This window comes from Danio rerio, chromosome 6 (genome assembly GCF_052040795.2).
Source record: "Danio rerio strain M-AB ecotype USA chromosome 6, GRCz13ab, whole genome shotgun sequence".
Taxonomy (NCBI): domain Eukaryota; kingdom Metazoa; phylum Chordata; class Actinopteri; order Cypriniformes; family Danionidae; genus Danio; species Danio rerio.
The window spans coordinates 54,018,795-54,037,354 of NC_141026.1; the positions used below are offsets into that span (position 1 = coordinate 54,018,795).

Sequence of the window (18,560 nt, forward strand, 5' to 3'; positions counted from 1 at the left end):
GAACTTTATGTTTAAATATATTAAATATAATGTTTTATGTTCATATAAGGCCATATAACAGATTTCAATCAGGGTATAGTCTAGGGATGGGACGATAACCGTTTTCAAAGTATACCACGATTTGGAAAAGACAAGGTTTTAAAACCGCTAACATTTTCTGCTATACCATTCCTACGATACACGTATGTAAGATCTTTTATTTACATTTTTGTTTTTAAAGACGACACTATCTCCAGCAGAAAATAAATCCAAAAATGGCGTTTTAAATTGTAAATAAATCTGTGTTTTAGAAACTAATGAAGACAGTATAAGTTAATTAGCCTCACATGTTTACTGATAAAATATTTTGGAAATGTTTCTCAAAATAAAATATTTTGTGTTCAAAAGGGGGAAAAAGGTCTTTGTTTTTTTATCCAGACATTTAAAAATAAAATATTTTAGAGCAGTAGTCACAATACTGTGAAACCGCAACATTTTTATCCAAGTTTGTCATACCATCAAAATCTTATACCGGCCCATGTCTAGTATAGTCTTGGGCTGCACGATTTTGGAAAAATGTTACATTGCGATTATTTTATTTCTCTACAATATATATTGCGCTATAATTTCACCAGATGATTTCAATTGCTCTATTTCTCATTACTTGGGATGATTTTATCGGGGAGTGAAATCTAAATATATTTTTATGTAGTTTATTATGTACATAATAACTGGCAATGCGGTGGTGCACTGGGTAGCGCTGTCGCCTCACTGCAAGAAGGTCGCTGGTTCGAGCCTTGACTGGGTCAGTTGGCATTTCTGTGTGGAGTTTGCATGTTCTTCCTGTGTTCACGTGGGTTTCCGCCCACAAGTCCAAACAAAGACATGCGCTAAAGGGGAAATGGGTAAGCTAATACTTGTCTGTAGTGTATGTGTGTGAATCAGTGTGTATGGATGGTATCTGCTGCGTAAAACATGCTGGATAAGTTGGTGGTTCATTCCGCTGTGGCAACCCCTGACTAATAAAGAGACTAAGTCGAAAAGAAAATGAATGAATGAATGAATAATAAAAGGACAATAATAAATAAACACAATGGAGCAAATATTAAAGTGAAATAAACCATGCTCTGTGGTTTTTAATATTCTGGTACAGAAATTAAATAATCAGATGTAAAATAGCACTGTTTAGTCTTCATCATATAAATAATGAAATAAAATTAATCCTTTTTAAATTTCCTCTACTAAAATGCTTACACAGTAACAGGCCTTAAAAACTCTATCATGGTTCAATTCTGCAGTGTCTTCACAATCTCCTGTGTTTTGACATGTGGTTTCTGGACATCTGTAATCCCAACTCAACTTTGCACATGTTGCGATGTGACTATTGCGGATGCACACATTGCGATATCGATGCTCAAACGATATATTGTGCAGCCCTAGTATTGTCCCAATATGGTTTTTTCTCCCATTGAAAAGTTATTTGATCTGTAAAGTTTACTTCATGACTTATGAATAGACCTAAGTGCCCTCATCACACTCTAACTTTTAACCTATTAAGCAAGGATCGCATCTTTACTCTTAATTTAGTCTGTCAGTAAGCAGAATTCACCCCGGGCACCTTGTCACTGATGTTTCATGAGCTATTAACATGGAAAATTGTCAGTAATGTTGGCATGCTAAACACTTTTCCAAAACAGTGGTTGTCAATGCAGCTGTCCCGTCCCATCATTCCTAGCGCAGGGGGGTCTGTACATGCGCTCTGCTTTGGCTATTCTAGATTGATCATAAACATTCTAGCACAGGGGAGGCCGGTGGTACCAACACTATAGAGCCGTTTGAATCTATTTCTGCATGGATTGATGTGTCATCAGCTCTTTCATGCTTTTAAACTGTATCTGTGTGCTAATGCATAGTTTAGGAATTGCATAATGAGACTTTTATATTATCTGTTTATGTAAGAGCAGTCGTTATAGTATGTAGCATGCTGTATAATATATTTTGTCTGGCCTTTAATATTATGTCAAGCATATTTGGTGGATTTATTAGGTATATAGTAAATATTGAGTGGAATTTTTATTCTCTGAAGGTCTGATAAAGTTTTCATAAAAACTAGTGTTTTGATTTTTTATTATTGAATATCGGTGTTATTTCGCCAAATATTGATTCATTTAAATTCTTCTTAAGTTAAAACATTGGTATTTGGTTGTCTAAAAATGAAAAACGTATCTTAAAAATGTGTCACACAGACTTAAAAATTGACGTTGAACTCCAACATCAGACTAGAGTGATGTGATCAACGTCAAGTGATGTTAGACTTCGATGTTGTATGGATGTCATATTATGACAATAAAATGATGTTGAATTTAGTTAGTTAATACCCCAGGCTAAAACCAACCACATAGAACGTCAGCTGACGTTGGTATTAGATGTCCGCTGACGTCAGTATTAGACAGTAAATTGACATTAAATTTTGGTCACCTGACGTTGCAACCAAAATAGAACAAAAGATCAACGTCATGATGTTGTGTGCCTGCTGGCATGGCACAGCTCTATTTTATGCTAAAAAAGCTCTAAATGTCATTTTTAAATCTTATTTTTATAGAAGAAATGTTATCAGATTACAGAATAAAACAAATACTACACACGTCTATATGGGGTATTTTATCTTTGCCGTGATGACAGTAAGTAATATTTGACTAGATATTTTTCAAGACACTTCTATACAGCTTAAAGTGACATTTAAAGGCTGAACTAGGTGAATTAGGTTAACTAGTTAAGATAGGGTTATTAGGCAAGTTATTGTATAACGATGATTTGTTCTGTAGACGATCGAAAAAAAATATATATAGCTTAAAGGGGCTAATAATTTTGACCTTAAAATGGTGTTTAAAAATTTAAAAACTGCTTTTGTTCTAGCCGAAATAAGACGAATAAGAGTTTCTCCAGAAGAAAAAAATATTTTCAGACATACTGTAAAAATTTCCTTGCTCTGTTAAACATCATTTGGGAAATATAAAAAAATGAAAATAAAAGGGAGTTTAATATTTCTGATTTCAACTGGTCAGTTTGGTAGCAGTGGGCAGCGCGGAGTGATGCGGGAGAGCCTGTTGAAGTGAGTGTTAACAAGTTTTGAATCCTTTGGAGGAGCTCCATATGGAAACTTTTTTTGTTTACCTTAAAGTTGTTGCACGTTCGTTGGCTCCCAACGATGGACCCATTCTTGAGCCTTACTTTGCACTACACTGACAATGATTGGAAGCTGCGCCAGAAATGCCTTAAGACAGCATGTTTACCATTACATTAAAATGATTATTTACATTACAATAATTCTTTACAGAAGATGCAAGAAATTTTAAAATATTACATTTACATTTACATTACATTACATTTTCATTTTTTATAATATTTTTTTTTTCGTTTTAGGCAATTTGTGTGTTTTAATATCAGTTATTCAACGTTAATGTTTAATAAATAATCATAGATAGTAGTGTGTATTTTTTTTATAAAATCAAGTAAGTTTATGCACCCTTTATTCAAAAACATCTCACTTGTAATATGTGAGCACATTTACTGTACAAAACTTGTTAGTGAACTACTTGGGCAAAATAAATAAATAAATAAAATGACTGTTCCTTAATAGTAGAGTTAAAATGTTCAATTAAACGAAATTTTGATTGTATAAACAGCCCTAATAGGATTTAATACTAATTTTATACTGATGATTCAAATTTTTTGTTTCTTATATGTGGAAGTTATTGAACCGTCAGGCTATATTTAGAAATATGAATTCACTCTAGTCTATTATCAATAACTTATTAGCACTTCAGCACATTAAGTGACAGTGATTCATTAGGTTTGAATTATGCATGAATCATATCAGGCGAATGCTGAAATGAAATGCTGGATATCTCACTATTTTTAATACTTTCTTGTCTACATATATCTGTTTAAATTTTTTTTTGTCCTGCTGTATTTCTTCAGAACTGAAAATCTGTTTGCAAATGAATAAATGGCATGTTAGCATCTATATATTGATGTGTAAATTACTGAGATGCACTATACCTTTGTCATCAAAGTAAGGCAAAGCAATTTTTGTTTTTACACAGATCAGCATAGTGTTGGACTGAAACACAGTGTTCTTGATAATGTTAATAACATTAGCACATGTTGTTTGGTCATGAAAATAGAGCAGCAGAGAACACGTATAATTAAACTTTCTCTTTGATGAACTAAACATATGTTATTTTTTTGAGTTAGATTATTCTCTATTTTTCTGCTGGTCTTCTGAGGTAATACTAGACATGACACCGTTTTTAAATTTAGCATTTGTCCCCCTCACCTTTCATTACATGTTTCCAATCTGCTGTCCAAGAGGTTATAAAGTAAATTTACACAGCGGCTATTAGAGGCGAATCGATAAATCATTCAGATTATGCGGAGGCTCTCTGGGGGCGGCGTGACTGACTCGAACACTAACAGACCCTGTGATCACACGAAGGTCGATCTCATGTCTGACAACAACATCGATAAATCGAAAAGAAAGAAGACATCATTGTAGAAAGACTATTTTTAGAATAATTGCAGGTTTTATTCAGTGTGCAGTTCTCATTACCTAATGCAAAAAAATGTAACCATTATTATAATGCAAACAAAAGAAATATATTATTATTTAGATCACACATGATTCATGCAAGATATAATATCCAATGCATATAGTAGTAATAGTATAGTAGGATTTAATAAAGTACCTACTTAAAGGGATAGTTTAAATAAAACCCCAAAATGTACTTACCGCTCACTTGTCTCAAACTGTTATGAGTATAATAAATCTAATCTAGATTATAATAAATAATCTAGATTAATTAAGATTAAAATGGCTCATTTGAATTCTGCGGAAGGCATTCAGAAGATGTGTGCTACCCAAATAAAGACTAAAAATAAGTTTTTGAGAACGGATTTCTCAAGCCAGGTGGCGCATTAGACCAGGGGCTCATCTCCTGTTTCCAAAATGCATCACAATCTGCTTGAGAAACTGTTCTACTATGGTAATTGGTGATGAAAATAAATTATGTTCATTAAGATGTACTTGTGTTTACTAACTGCGAGTGAATAGTGATTTTTAGGTTAACTATCTCTTTAAGACAGTTTCTGACTTATGCACTTTATTGGATTTTTACTGCATTTGATGACAGTTCATGTAGTGGCTTTGTTTGAATTCTTATGATCTTGTTTGCATGTAAGTTTTACAGTTGTGTTTATAAAAAGAAGGATATTCTATAGATATTTGACATAATATATGCTGTTACTATTCTAACATTTCTTCAAGTTTTTAACAGCATGCAAAAAGACTTTTTATATTAGTAAAAATATAGCATTTTAACATATTTATCTTTTTTTTCTTTCATACACAGTCCCTGGTAGCTGTGTTTCTTCGTAGCTGGGCCCAGAAAAGAGCATCAATGAAAAGATAACATCATCACAGAGATTGTGGATTTTGAAAGGACATGATGACTGCTAATGCACAGCTTTCTCCAGGTATACCTTAAGTAGAATATGCTGGTTTAAATGGGTTTGAAACTTATTTTGCGTTTGCATTTTTGAGTTTATTATTTCAGAATAATGAGAAATAGCTTTTTTTACAACCAGAGTATTCAGTGTTATAAATATATTGGTGAAATGAACACTGAAAAATAGTATTATGTCGGTGGTATGGGATAATACACACAGCGGCCACTTTATTTATTAGTTACACCTTACTAGTACCGGCTTGCACCGCCTTTTGCCATCAGACCTGCCTTAAAAGTTTCCTCAGAGATTTTGGTTCATATTGACATGATAGCATCACACAGTTGCTGCAGATTTGTCAGCTGCACATCCATGATGCGAATCTCCCGTTCCATCACATCCCAAAGGTGCTCTATTGGATTGAGTACTGGTGACTGTGGAGGCCATTTGAGTACAGTGAACTCATTGTCATGCTCAAGAAACCAGACTGAGATGATTCACACTTTATGACATGGTGCGTTATCCTGCTGGAGGTAGCCATCAGAAGATGGGTACACTAGTACAATATCAACAAAAGATTTACAGTACAAATAAAACAGAACATAGTCTGTAGAAACTATAGTTCATTTTTAACCAATAAGGGATTTTTACTCTATCAGCCATGTTTTGATTAAGGTTATTTTGAATAATGATTTTTTTTTTTTAAAGCACATTAATCCTAAAAAAAAAAAAAAAAATTAACAAAAAGACCAAAATAAATGAGCTACACTTTATATAAATTTCCCAGAAAGAGCAAGGTAGGCCTACATCTATGTCACTTTTAAAATTTCTGCATAAATGGTTTGACAGGAAATAAAATATTTTATAGTCATTCATTCATTCATTCATTCATTCATTCATTCATTCATTCATTCTTTCATTTTCTTGTCGGCTTAGTCCCTGTATTAGTCTGGGGTCAATAAAGCGGAATGAACAGCCAACTTATCCAGCACGTTTTTACGCAGAGGATGCCCTTCCAGCCTCAACCCATCTCTGGGAAACAGCCACAAACACTCATTCACACACACTCATACACTATGGACAATTTAGCCTACCCAATTCACCTGTATCGCATGTCTTTGGACTGTGGGGGAAACCGGAGCACCCGGAGGAAAACGTGAACGCAGGGAGAACATGCAAACTCCACACAGAAACGACTGAGCTGAGGGTCGAACCAGTGACCCAGTGACCTTCCTGCTGTGAGGCAACAGCACTACCTACTGCGCCACTGCTTCGCCCCATTTTAAAATCATATATTTTTATATTTAATAAATAGTTTTTTTTAACTTAATGCGTTAAGAAACCTTAATTACAAGGAATACAAGGATCAATGATGATAGTTATTTTATTACAAGTCTGTAAGACTTATTTGAGTTAATATTTAGTCCTATGCAATATATATAAATCTATGCAAACAATCCAGTCACTATGAACAAATTATTCAACAAAAGGTGATTCTGCAGTAAAATATTTGTAGTCGTTTCATAAGCTTGATGTGTACATGGTAAAGACGGTATAAAAGGTTAACTTTTTTTAAATTTGTGAGACGTAAGTTGTCCAAATATAAACCCGAAACACTTGTGGTTGTTGTCATGCTGTGTGGACAGTGTAATATCGGTGTCGTCATTGCAGCTGCTGCACCGGCTAAATAAGTCGTCTGATCTCGCTGCGATGTCACTTTGCATCGGCGCAGCATCGATCCGGACGAAACTTCTAACCAGCATGCAACGCTTTAAGACAGATTTCAATCGATCTGCGCTGCATGAAGTCGAAAGCACTTATTCTCACTTGTTTACTGTGAAATGCCTAAAAATTACGTGTATGCGTCCTGTCTCAAAATGTAGTGAAAAGTACTACACGACAGTAAAAGTTCATTGCGGTGTTTACATGTCTGTATTGCACCACTAAAACAGGAATACTCCACATGTCTTAATTCCATTTCTGTTTAGTTCAATAATGACTTTAGTTAGATTAAGGTCAGCAGAAATCGCTGTTTACATGGTAGACTCTTAATCAGAGTGTTGTCTTAATCGGATTAAAATCGGAGTATTGATTTCCATGTAAAAGTGTTCAGTTTGTGTCCTCCTAGCATCTGCTTTGCCCTCCATATCAGCACAGGCTTTCCATTTCAGCAAATTGCATGTCATCAGTACCAAACGCCCTACAAATATAAGTTAGTAGAGATTTGCACAGGAAGGAACGGTTGTGAAAGACTAAATGTGAATGTAAAAGAGGAATGGCATGCGTGCAATAATTCGTTAGACGTGTGGAACAAAGCACAATCAGTGACTTCAGTCTGCATGCGGTCGGGGGTTGAGACACGCGCCCGATTCAGACCTGATTGCATCTATTGACTCCAGAAAGAAAAGCAGCAAAGCAATAGACACAAAAAAGTGGATTGGGGATTGAGAAGGAGAGGGGGAGGATGGCGAGGTGAGAAGGAGGGTTTATTTTGGAGCGTGTGTGTGTGTTTTGAGCAGGTGCTGAGAGTGTCTGAGGACAGTTTGAGGAGCTGATCTGAGTCACACTCATAAATGACTCACAAACCACACCAGTCCTCATCAACACACACACTCTCTAACACACAGACACACTTACAGAGAGAGATCTTTAACACCTTTCACAGTACCTGGTGACAGTCTCTTATGTAAGCTTCGTATTTCTGGTTTGTTAATTCAGACTCATTGGAGGGCTAAATTAGGTGGTTCGTATAGGTTAAAAGGCATCTACAGTACTTCTTGAGGAAGCCAGAGCTCTTTTGATGATATAAAGTAAGCTAAGCAAAGCCGAGTGCTAAGTTTACAAAATACTAAACAATGAGCTTTAAGGGGCACCTATATGGTGAAAAATCTACTTTTCAAGATATTTGGACAGACATGTGTGTAGGTATAATGGATAGACCGTCAAATTGGGTTTATATAAACACAACCAGTCCTTATTTTTAATTTAACAACATAAAAATGGTGGACAGATTGGAGCAGTTTTAAGACCGACCACAACTTGACTTAGGCCCCGTTTACACTAGCGCGTTTTAGTTTTAAAACGGCGTTGTAGAATGAAAACGATCCGCGTCCACACTCGCGTTTTACCCAGCGTTTCTGAACAGCTCTCCGTCCACACCAAAACGCTGAAAACGCACATCCCGTGACCACACACACACTGTCGGGCAAGCGCTCCAGCATTTCTACCCAGATGAGAGCTCTGCTTGTCGGACTGCTCATCACGCATCTCCCGCTGGAACTAATCTCACTATATTTGCTAAACGTGATATTTCATTCATGTTGTTGTCTTTATCTAACGACATAGGCCAATTCCCTGACTTTGGTCATTAACATCTATTAAGTTACTTGTTCACGGGTAACATGTTTTGGTTAAGCGCAAAGATAAGTTAATGATTAATCCAGGTACATTGACTGATCGCTCGTCTTTATTTCCTACAATGTATAAACTTATTGTATGTTATACTTTTATAATTATCGATTATTAAAACTGATATTCAGCAAAATAGAGGGTGCGTTTTGTATTTTCACTGAAATTGAAAGGAGGCAGTTGTTATCGGCTCCGTTTTGTTATAAATATCCACACAGTGAAGATGATGCTCATATATGCAGCACGGCGCCTCAACATTTCTGCTGTCTGTTAAGTTGCTAATATTAAAAAGAAAATAGGCAGTTCCTTAAATCATGTTTACATTTTATTGTTGAGAAAGTGAAACAACGTAGCCAAGGTGATGTGAATGAAGTTATAAAGTACACTGTTCCCTTTGAAGATTTACCCGTGTCCTCGGTATAGTCTGTTTTCCATATCAAACTGAGAAGGGGGAGACTGCAGCCTTGATCAAACTTGCGAAGTCTTAACTTACAAGAAGAGGATGCGAGACTAAACTGTGTGTGGGCTACTTAATATTGAGGAAAAGCCCCAATCAGATAGGCGAACGTTTGCAGCCCCGCCTCCGTTTTCAGATGTCTCCGTCTTTCCCCATCCACACTGAGACGGAGCAGCAGCGTTTTAGAATGAAAACGGCCTCTCCAGCGTTTTCGAAAAGCTCAGTTTTCGGCGCTCGAGAACTGTGGACGGTTGGCGTAACCGTAGCAAAACTTATGCGTTTTCAAACTAAAACGCACTAGTGTAAACGGGGCCTTAGGAGTGCGGTCCCCCCGCCCACCGAATTGATTAACTGCTCCATATTAACATTTCTCTGTAGTAATTCATATAATCATATCAACAAGACAAGACGTGCGCAAAGCAACCGGTAATAAAAGGTCTGTGCAGTTTGCTAGGATCATCATCAAATGTGATCAAGAGTGAGTTTTACAAGTTTAAAATGTTTTAAAACAGTGCATGTGTGTAATAAATTAAAGCGATTTAATTCAAATTTACTTCATCACCACAGCCGCATGTCAGAACAATTATAAAAGACGCTTCAATCCCGATTTGTGGACGGTATCAGGTTTGTTTTGTACATTAACATAACAGATATCCATACAGCAGTGGAGATTAACCTGTATCCTGTTTCATTTGTGTGAAAAAAGACTGTGTATCTGTGTGTGTGTATGAACTTTGTAACGGCATTGTGTGTGACTCATTGTTGCAACTCCACAACAAATACATCAAATACTCGTTGGTAAAATTCTTACTGTAGTATTTCCTACAAAAGTTTTGTGAGATCTGCTTCCTTCATGTCTGTCTGTGGTCTGAAGCAGCCGAGGGAGGAGAGTAAGGCACGCTGACAGGCACGTGGAAATGGTGGGCGTGAAGGACTAGCCTTAAATGCACAGTTCACAAAAACCGCTACCTGCTGCTCAGAGGTATAAAACAGAAACTTCCGAAAGGTATAATAAATAATCTGATGGGTGTTTTAAGCTGAAACAGACACATTCTGGAAACACACAAGACTTATATTAAATCTGGAAAATGTTGTAAACTACTGTAGGTAATTATTTATTTGATTTATGAAATACATTTTAAATATTTTTTATTAATATTTCATTATTTTTTATTTATATATTATTACTATTAATAATATTTCCATTTTGCTATATTTGAATCTATTCCTGTTGTAATTGTATTTTAATATAATTTTTTTGCCTATTTATTTCAGCGACAATGTTCAAAAAAAAAAAGAGGGGGGGAGTACAACCTTGATTGTACAAAATGTTTTGTTAAAGCTTGAGAAAATAATCACAAATAAAAAAATTAAAAAAAACTTGATTTACGTCTAAAGAAAGAAGATTTTAAAAAGACTGCCATTAACCAAAGTGCTTTCCAGCTTAACTACATAAAATCACACAGACAAAAAATCTAATATTTCAAAGTACTGTAGTATTTACATCAGGTAGACTCACTGTACCCTGGTTTTGCCAGCGTACTTCGGAGCCATATTTCAAGATCTTATCTTGGTATTTCAAAAATTATGTTTTAGCATGGTGTTTTCTAAAAAATACTGTTTTCATATAAGAATGTATTTATGTAAAATCCAGAACGTCAGATGCATGTTTTTCTGTCTTGATACCATGATAAAAAATGTATTAAACCATCAAAAAATATCATAATTTAGTAAGTTGAATTGTGTCCACATACACTCACTGGCCACTTTTTTAGGTACCCCTGTACAACTGCTTGTTAACGCAATTTTCTAAACGGCCAATGTATGGCATGGTCAAGAGGATCGGCTGCAATTCAAATCAAGCACCAGAATGGGGAAGAAAGCTGATTTTAGTGACTTTGGCAAGGTTGTTGGTGCCAGACGGGCTGGTCTGAGTATTTCAGAAACTGCTGATCTCCTGGGATTATCACACACAACAATCTTTAGGGTTTACAGAGAATGATCCAAAAAATATCTATTGAGCAGCAGTTCTGTGGATGCAAATGCCTTGTTGATGCCAGAGGTCAGAGGAGAATGGCCAGACTGGTTCCAGCTGATCGAAAGGTAACAGTAACTCAAATAAACAACCTGTTTATTATTAACACACAACACATCCAACCTTAAGGTGGATGGGCTACAGCACCAGAAAACCACAAAGTCAACAACACTAAAGCATGGTCCATCTTGCCATGGCTACTACCAGCAGGATAACGCACCATTTCATAAAACACAAATCATCTCAGACTGGTTTCTTGAACATGACAATGAGTTCACTGCGCTCAAATGGCCTCCACAGTCACCAGATCTCTCAATCCAATAGAGCTCCTTTGGGATGTGGTGGAATGGGAGATTCAAATCATGGATGTGCAGCCGACAAATCTGCAGCAACTGTGAAATGCTATAATGCCAATAAGGACCAAAATATATGGGCAATATTTCCAGTACCTTGTTAAATCTATGCCACACAGGATTAAGGCAGTTGGGGTCCAGCCCGGTACTAGTATGGTGTACCTAATAAAGTGGCCAGTGAGTGTATATGTAGATGAAGAGTCTAAATTGTTTCTAAAAAGTTTCTAAATTGTTCTTAGACTAGAATGTGTGTTGTTAAATAGCTTTTAATTCAAATGATGATATGTTTAATAGCGAACAGCATTTGTTTCATTTGTTGGTGAAGCTACATTAAAAAAATTACCCAAAACTAGACTAGTGAATTGATACATTTAGTTCATCTGTCATATGCCAAAATTAGAGTATGAGAAAAAGCAAGAGAAGGACTAAAGAAGCCACTGCAGCCATTATGGTGACAGCATGACAAGCTTGTCATACCAAAGCTGCTAACAAAGGAGGGTAAAAATATTCTGCTGAATATATATTTAGTTCAAGGGTACATTTTGTAGGTCAGGTTGCCTGTTAATAGAAAAGAGACTGAAATACAAAGTGACTTCAACCAGCTTGTGTCATTGTTGTTAGGTGGTAACCCATTATAAACGGAGCACGTTTGACAATTTCAAAAACAAGGAAATATTCTTTAACATTTATACTTTTAAAATAAACTTTATCCTCATATTAATTACTAATGATGAGATCATGTGCTAACTGCAATGCGTGAACAAATAATCAAATGAAATAAAAACATTTATTTTTTAATGCTATAATATGTCATTGACATATTAAAATTTTATATGCACATAGCTTTTGTACATTTTTAAAAATATATATTTATATATATATATTTTTTTTATTATAATAATTTTGTTCTTATAATAATAAATAAGAACTTTTGACCAAGTTTCGACCAATGCACTGTAAATAAACAAATCGTGACACCAATAAAGAGCAAACAATTTACGTTTCTATTGTAACCTCGCACACGTAAGGTCAAACAACACGTACATGAGTGTTGATTGCAAGAAGAAAAAAACTAGAAATTGTCCTTTCTTCATTTGTGGACTTGCTCAGCATGTGATGCTTCATATGTGTTTATTGTTGAGTTGCATATAGACATAAAGTTTTAGTTTAAGCCTGTATTATTTATAGTAGTAATAGTAGTAAACAATGCATTTGCCAAAAAAATCTGAAATGGCTCTTTGCTTAAAAATGGTTCCCGGTATCTGATCTAAACAATATTATAATGCAGTTCTTATAAATATACATTTTTTAGCTTTTTTTTTCAGATTATGGATGTTTTAGATCTCCATTCCATTCTCTTGTAAGGTCAGAAAATTTTTTTTTCTTGACCCAGAAATACAATCTGATATTTCTATGTTAAAATCAAATGTGTTCAAATGTATTCAAAAATACATTTTAATGAGCCTCACAGTTACCAAAAATAAATGCCATATATTTATTAGTATATAATAAGTATATAAAAATATATGAAGTGTGTTTTTTAACGGTTTGAGTACAAATTCAGAGCATGATTTATTGTAAAATCTGACCATACTCAGTTCAGAATTCAAGTCAGAATTATTAGCCCCCCCTTTGAATTTTTATTTTTATTCTTTTAAATATTTCCCAAATTATGTTTACCAGCAAGGAAATTTTCATAGTATTTATTCATTCATTTTCTTGTCGGCTTAGTCCCTTTATTAATCCGGGGTCGCCAACTTATCCAGCACGTTTTTACTCAGCAGATGCCCTTCCAGCCGCAACCCATCTCTGGGAAACATCCTCACACACTCATTCACACACACTCATACACTAGAGACAATTTAGCCTAATCAATTCACCTCTACCGCATGTCTTTGGACTGTGGGGGAAACCCATGCGAACGCACGGAGAACATGCAAACTCCACACAGAAACGCCAACTGAGCCGAGGCTCGAACCAGCGACCTTCTTGCTGTGAGGCGACAGCACTACCTACTGTGCCACTACGTTGCCCTTAGATGTTTTCACAAGTAAATTTATAATATGATGCTAACCGACATAGCATGTTACAGTAGAATATAGCTCTAAAATAATAAACTATAGATGCATGAACTCACTGTGATTTAACTATTACAGAAACAGATGTGACTGGCTAATATATCTAGATAAAAATGACTATCTATGTCATATCTAGAAAGCTAGTACAATTAACATTTTTCTGACTAATTTGCATGTGTTTACATTTATATGACGCAAATTTTATTGATTACAGTTATTTTATTTCACCAAAACTACACACATTTTATACTGTGAAAACAAATATTAAGCTTCATCACTAGGTAGAACTATTCTGTTTAGCGAAGCAGTTGTATTATTACCTCATCAGCTTCAGCTCCTCAAAATAATGATTGAATGATGACAGTGCAGTGGCGAGATTTTTTTAACACCATGGGCTCTATCATACACCCGGCGCAGTGTGGCGCAAGCCGCGGCGCAATACTTGTTTGGTAGTTTCAGCTGGGCGCAAGAGTCGTTTTGAGGCGTTGCGCTAGGCTGTTTAAATAGCAAATGCATTAGCGCTCATATGTGCACCCATAGGCGTTCTGGTCTAAAAAGAAAGGCGTTCTGAGGCGGACCGCTGGCACGTTGCTATTTTGAGAAACTAAAATAGATTTTTCATTAGACCAAAACAAACCCGTTACACACTGCTTAATACGCACAATAGAGCAATAGGCAAATATCTTTACATATGAAAAAATGTAAATATTAAGGATATATATAGGATATAATAAGAATAGATATAGAATATAAATATAAAGGATTAAAATATTACAAAACATATTATTTTCTAGCCTAGAATAAATATGAAAAACCACTGCTTTTATGTCTTCTTCATCTCGGGAGGCTTTTTCAGTTCATTCATAACAATTTGCTTTTGTATAATGTTATTATTATTAGCAATATTATTTATTATATCCATATTTACATTTGTTTTATTAAAAACAAGCTTAGATTTGCCTTTAGGATATAACTCAGGTTTTTGAACACACTTCGTTAATATTGTTCATTTATTAGTTTGCTGGAAACTAGAACTGAATTTAGAAATAGTTTTGAAACGAAAATTTGTGTGGTCATTTTAAGCACTTAGATAACAAAATGAATGTTATACAACCTATTTTCATTTAAATGCAATATATTCCAAAAGATATGGGCCCATTGGATCTCCATTGACATACTTTTTGTAAGGTTATTATGAATGTTTTATTTTCCTGACCCTGAAATAAGGTCTAAAATATACATAGGCTAATATCAAAAATACATTTTATCAAGCCTCACAGCTACAAAAATAAACAAGCATACTAAATGTTTTATCTAGAAAAGTATTTATTATACCATTTGAATACACATCCAGAACATAATTTAGTGTAAAATCCTGCCGTGTTTCTGCTGGTTAGCATAAGCAAAGACAATTAGCGATACAGCTGTGTGCTAACTCTGTGCTAAAATGCAGGGTTGGCTTGTTTGCGAGGACCAAACGGGACGCTAAGACACTAATTGTCTCTTCCAAGCCACTTTCTAATGATACCCAAGCTGTCAAAGCACTACTGCTGTGTGCGCTAAAGCTAGTGGCTCTGACTTGTTGGGCTGTCAATGTAAACGACTGACTGTGTAGCGCTAACGTCATAGCGCAGCACACTGTTGATTAGCTCATTACTCATGGTCTGTTAATGAGACGACTGCGTGAAAGAAGAAATGATTCCTTATGCAGTTCAATCTTTGTTCAAGGCCCGAGTGAGATTAGACAATCATTCAGGTTATTACTGGAGTCCAATGTTGGCGCGTTGCATTTATTATCAAGAGCATTGATTGTGTTTTTTGATGCTAATAGCTTTATTATTTGTTGTTGTTTATGGTTAGAGGAGTAATGTACTTGCGTATGCTGTATTTAAATATGTAAATGTTATATGTAGGTACAAATGAGATGTGAGTGTTGCAAAGCATTTAGTTTAGGAAGGCATCTGATAAATTTCATGAAAATCCCTGCTGAAAAATCCAGCTTAAACCAGCCTAGGCTGCTTGGCTGGTTTTAGCTGGTTGACCAGCCGGGTTTTAAAGGGCTTTTGGCCATTTCAAGCAATTTCCAGCCTGGTTTTAGCTGGTTTGGCTGGACAATGACCAGCTAAATCCAGCTAAAACCAGCTTGACCAGCCTGTTTTAAGCTGGACATAGCTGGTTTTGGCTGGGCTCCCATCCTGGCTAGGTTGGTCAAGCTAGTTTTAGCTGGTCATCTCCCAGCCTGACCAGCTAAGACCAGGCTGGAAATGGCTGGAAGCCAGCCTGTAAGTAGCCAAAACCCCTCTAAAGCCAGCCTGGTCGACCAGCTTAAACCAGCCAACCAGCCTAGGCTGGTTTAAGCTGTTTTTTTCAGTAGGGATATGAAAACTGGTCCTATTTAGAGTTTAATGTCTAGAAGGGATACAGCTGCGGGGACATTAATGAACCATACATCTGTATTGTGTCATTAATACAATTACTATATAACAAAAAACTGTTTTTACATTACTGTGAGGGTTGGGCTTAGGTTTGGGGTAAGGGTAGTTGTTAATAATACAATTAATGATAAATATGGTAATATATCCTAAAAGTACCTATATATATATATATATATATATATATATATATATATATATATATATATATATATATATATATATATATATATATATATATATATATATATATATATATATATATATATATATGCTTAGTCCCTTATTTATCAGGCGTCGCCACGGCAAAATTATGCTGTTTTCCTCTTAGGGGTTATTATGCGGTCTCTTTAGCCATCTTGTGGTCAGTCTCATCATCAACCATCTTTGCTCAAAGACAGGCTAATGGCCACCGACGCTGTGTCTCAGAAATTATCAATATTTAAAATCGGCACTATTCCTGTAAACAAACTGCGTTGCTGCAATCTAAATAACTACATTCTCACCTTTAAAAGCCTCAAAAGTACATTATGTTGTCCAAAAGCAGCAATATTTGTCAAACTGCAGACTGTCCTCTAGGGTTAAGCAATGCCGACCAATTTGGCATCGTACGAAACATCATGTGAAACATCGCGATGGACGATGGCATTTCAACGTGTTTGAAGTGCGAGGAGGGATCCGGGGGTGAGGAGAGTGCGCAACTTATTTGAGGACAGGGAGAGAGACGCAAGATTTCCCGGAGATAATCACTCATTTAATGGCATTATGAGTCCCGCTAATGCATAGAGACTGCTGGATCTTCCGGGAGACTTGGGATGTCTGAATATCACGTTTAACAACTATAGTGAGACGCGATCCAGTGGTACATTCTTGATAAACTTTCCGATGTACACTGCTCTCTGGAGCTCAGAGGAGCGCATGACTGTGTCGCTGTGTGTGTGTGGCTGTGTCTGTGTGTGGTCACGTGAAGTGCGTTTTCAGCGGACGGAGAGCTGTTCAGAAATGTTAGGTAAAACACGGTGTGGATGTGGATCATTTTCGTTCTAAAATGCCATTTTAACACTAAGACGCATTAGTGTGAACTGGGCCCGAGTGTGTATTTTTCACGAGCGGGTTTGCAATGGGGCTGGGGCGGAGGGTGAAGAAGATTTCTATTCTCTTAGTGTGAAGTATTTTTTTAAGTGTAAAGCAGTTAATTTTCTCTTCACAAAATGTATGTAGTGTTTGCAGCAAACATGCCAGCGTGTGTTAAAAATACAGTGATATGTCTGTGTAAGATGAGTATGCCTACAGGAGCAACACCAGGAGAAGGCTGAGTGACTGATTGTGTAGAATAACTGAATATGTAAAGCACTGATTATATAGGTTAAATACTTCTATGAAGCTATATGTGTCAGAAGTTAGAATGAGTAACATATTATCAAGTTATTATCCTATCATAACAATGTATGTAAACACTTAATCCGTTTGCATAAGTTGCATCTATACTTTGCTGACATAGACCTGTAACATCTCTGCTGACATGAGCTAGTGGGCTGAGAGCCAAGAATAGCAGGACCCCTTAGACTAAAAACCTATTCAAAAATGGTCAAGAGTTAAAAAGAGACTTAGGGGTGTGTCAAATAATCCTGTATAAAAATTGTAACAAACACACTGAAACTTTAGAAGGTGCAGGAGAGACTTCAGAAGGTGTCCAGGAGAGACTTCAGAATGCTCTGGGGTCTGCTCTGTTCTTTCTCGGCTTTATTATGGAGAATAAAGTCTATTTTCTGATATTCAAAACCTCTGGTCTGATAATTTCTAATTGATTAGATGTCGAATTTACGACAAATGGCGCCCAACGTGGGGCTGGACAGAGACGAACGGGTGACACTGGACATGCTGGGGCTTGGAGGAAAAACACAAATATGTGGCCACGATAAAAAACGGTAAGCAATTTTCGCTTATACGTTTGTGTTTTTTCTACCAAGGACCTGCTTGTAACGGTAAAAAGTCACTTGAACTGTTTCTCCAGCTATAACGAACTACAAGTAAAACTAAAAAAGTAAAAGTAAAGATATAAAAGGAAAACAATGGGGTTTTGAATACCAGAAGAAAATAACAATTTGCATGCAAATGATCTGTGTTTTCCTAAGAGGGCCTTGACGGATAGGATAAACGTTAACTAGTAACTGTTACTCATATTTGGGAAATTTTTAATATTATGAAGAATATGCATAGAGCATATTTATGTTTTAAAAGGAAGTTCTTAAAGTGTGGTGACAGTTAAGAGATTAAAGCAGATTAATAAAGTAGAGAGAAGCGCGCAAAGAC

General features: G+C 35.9%; 1 long non-coding RNA gene across 1 annotated transcript in view; it reads left to right on the forward strand.

Annotated features, from left to right (window-relative positions):
* The window catches only part of LOC141386368 (uncharacterized), a 183,896-nt gene that overhangs the window by 1,484 nt on the left and 163,852 nt on the right, over nucleotides 1–18,560 (forward strand). Inside the window, exon 2 of the long non-coding RNA XR_015494233.1 lies at nucleotides 5,391–5,514. This is a non-coding gene — a long non-coding RNA (uncharacterized LOC141386368). The remainder of the gene's footprint in view (nucleotides 1–5,390; nucleotides 5,515–18,560) is intronic.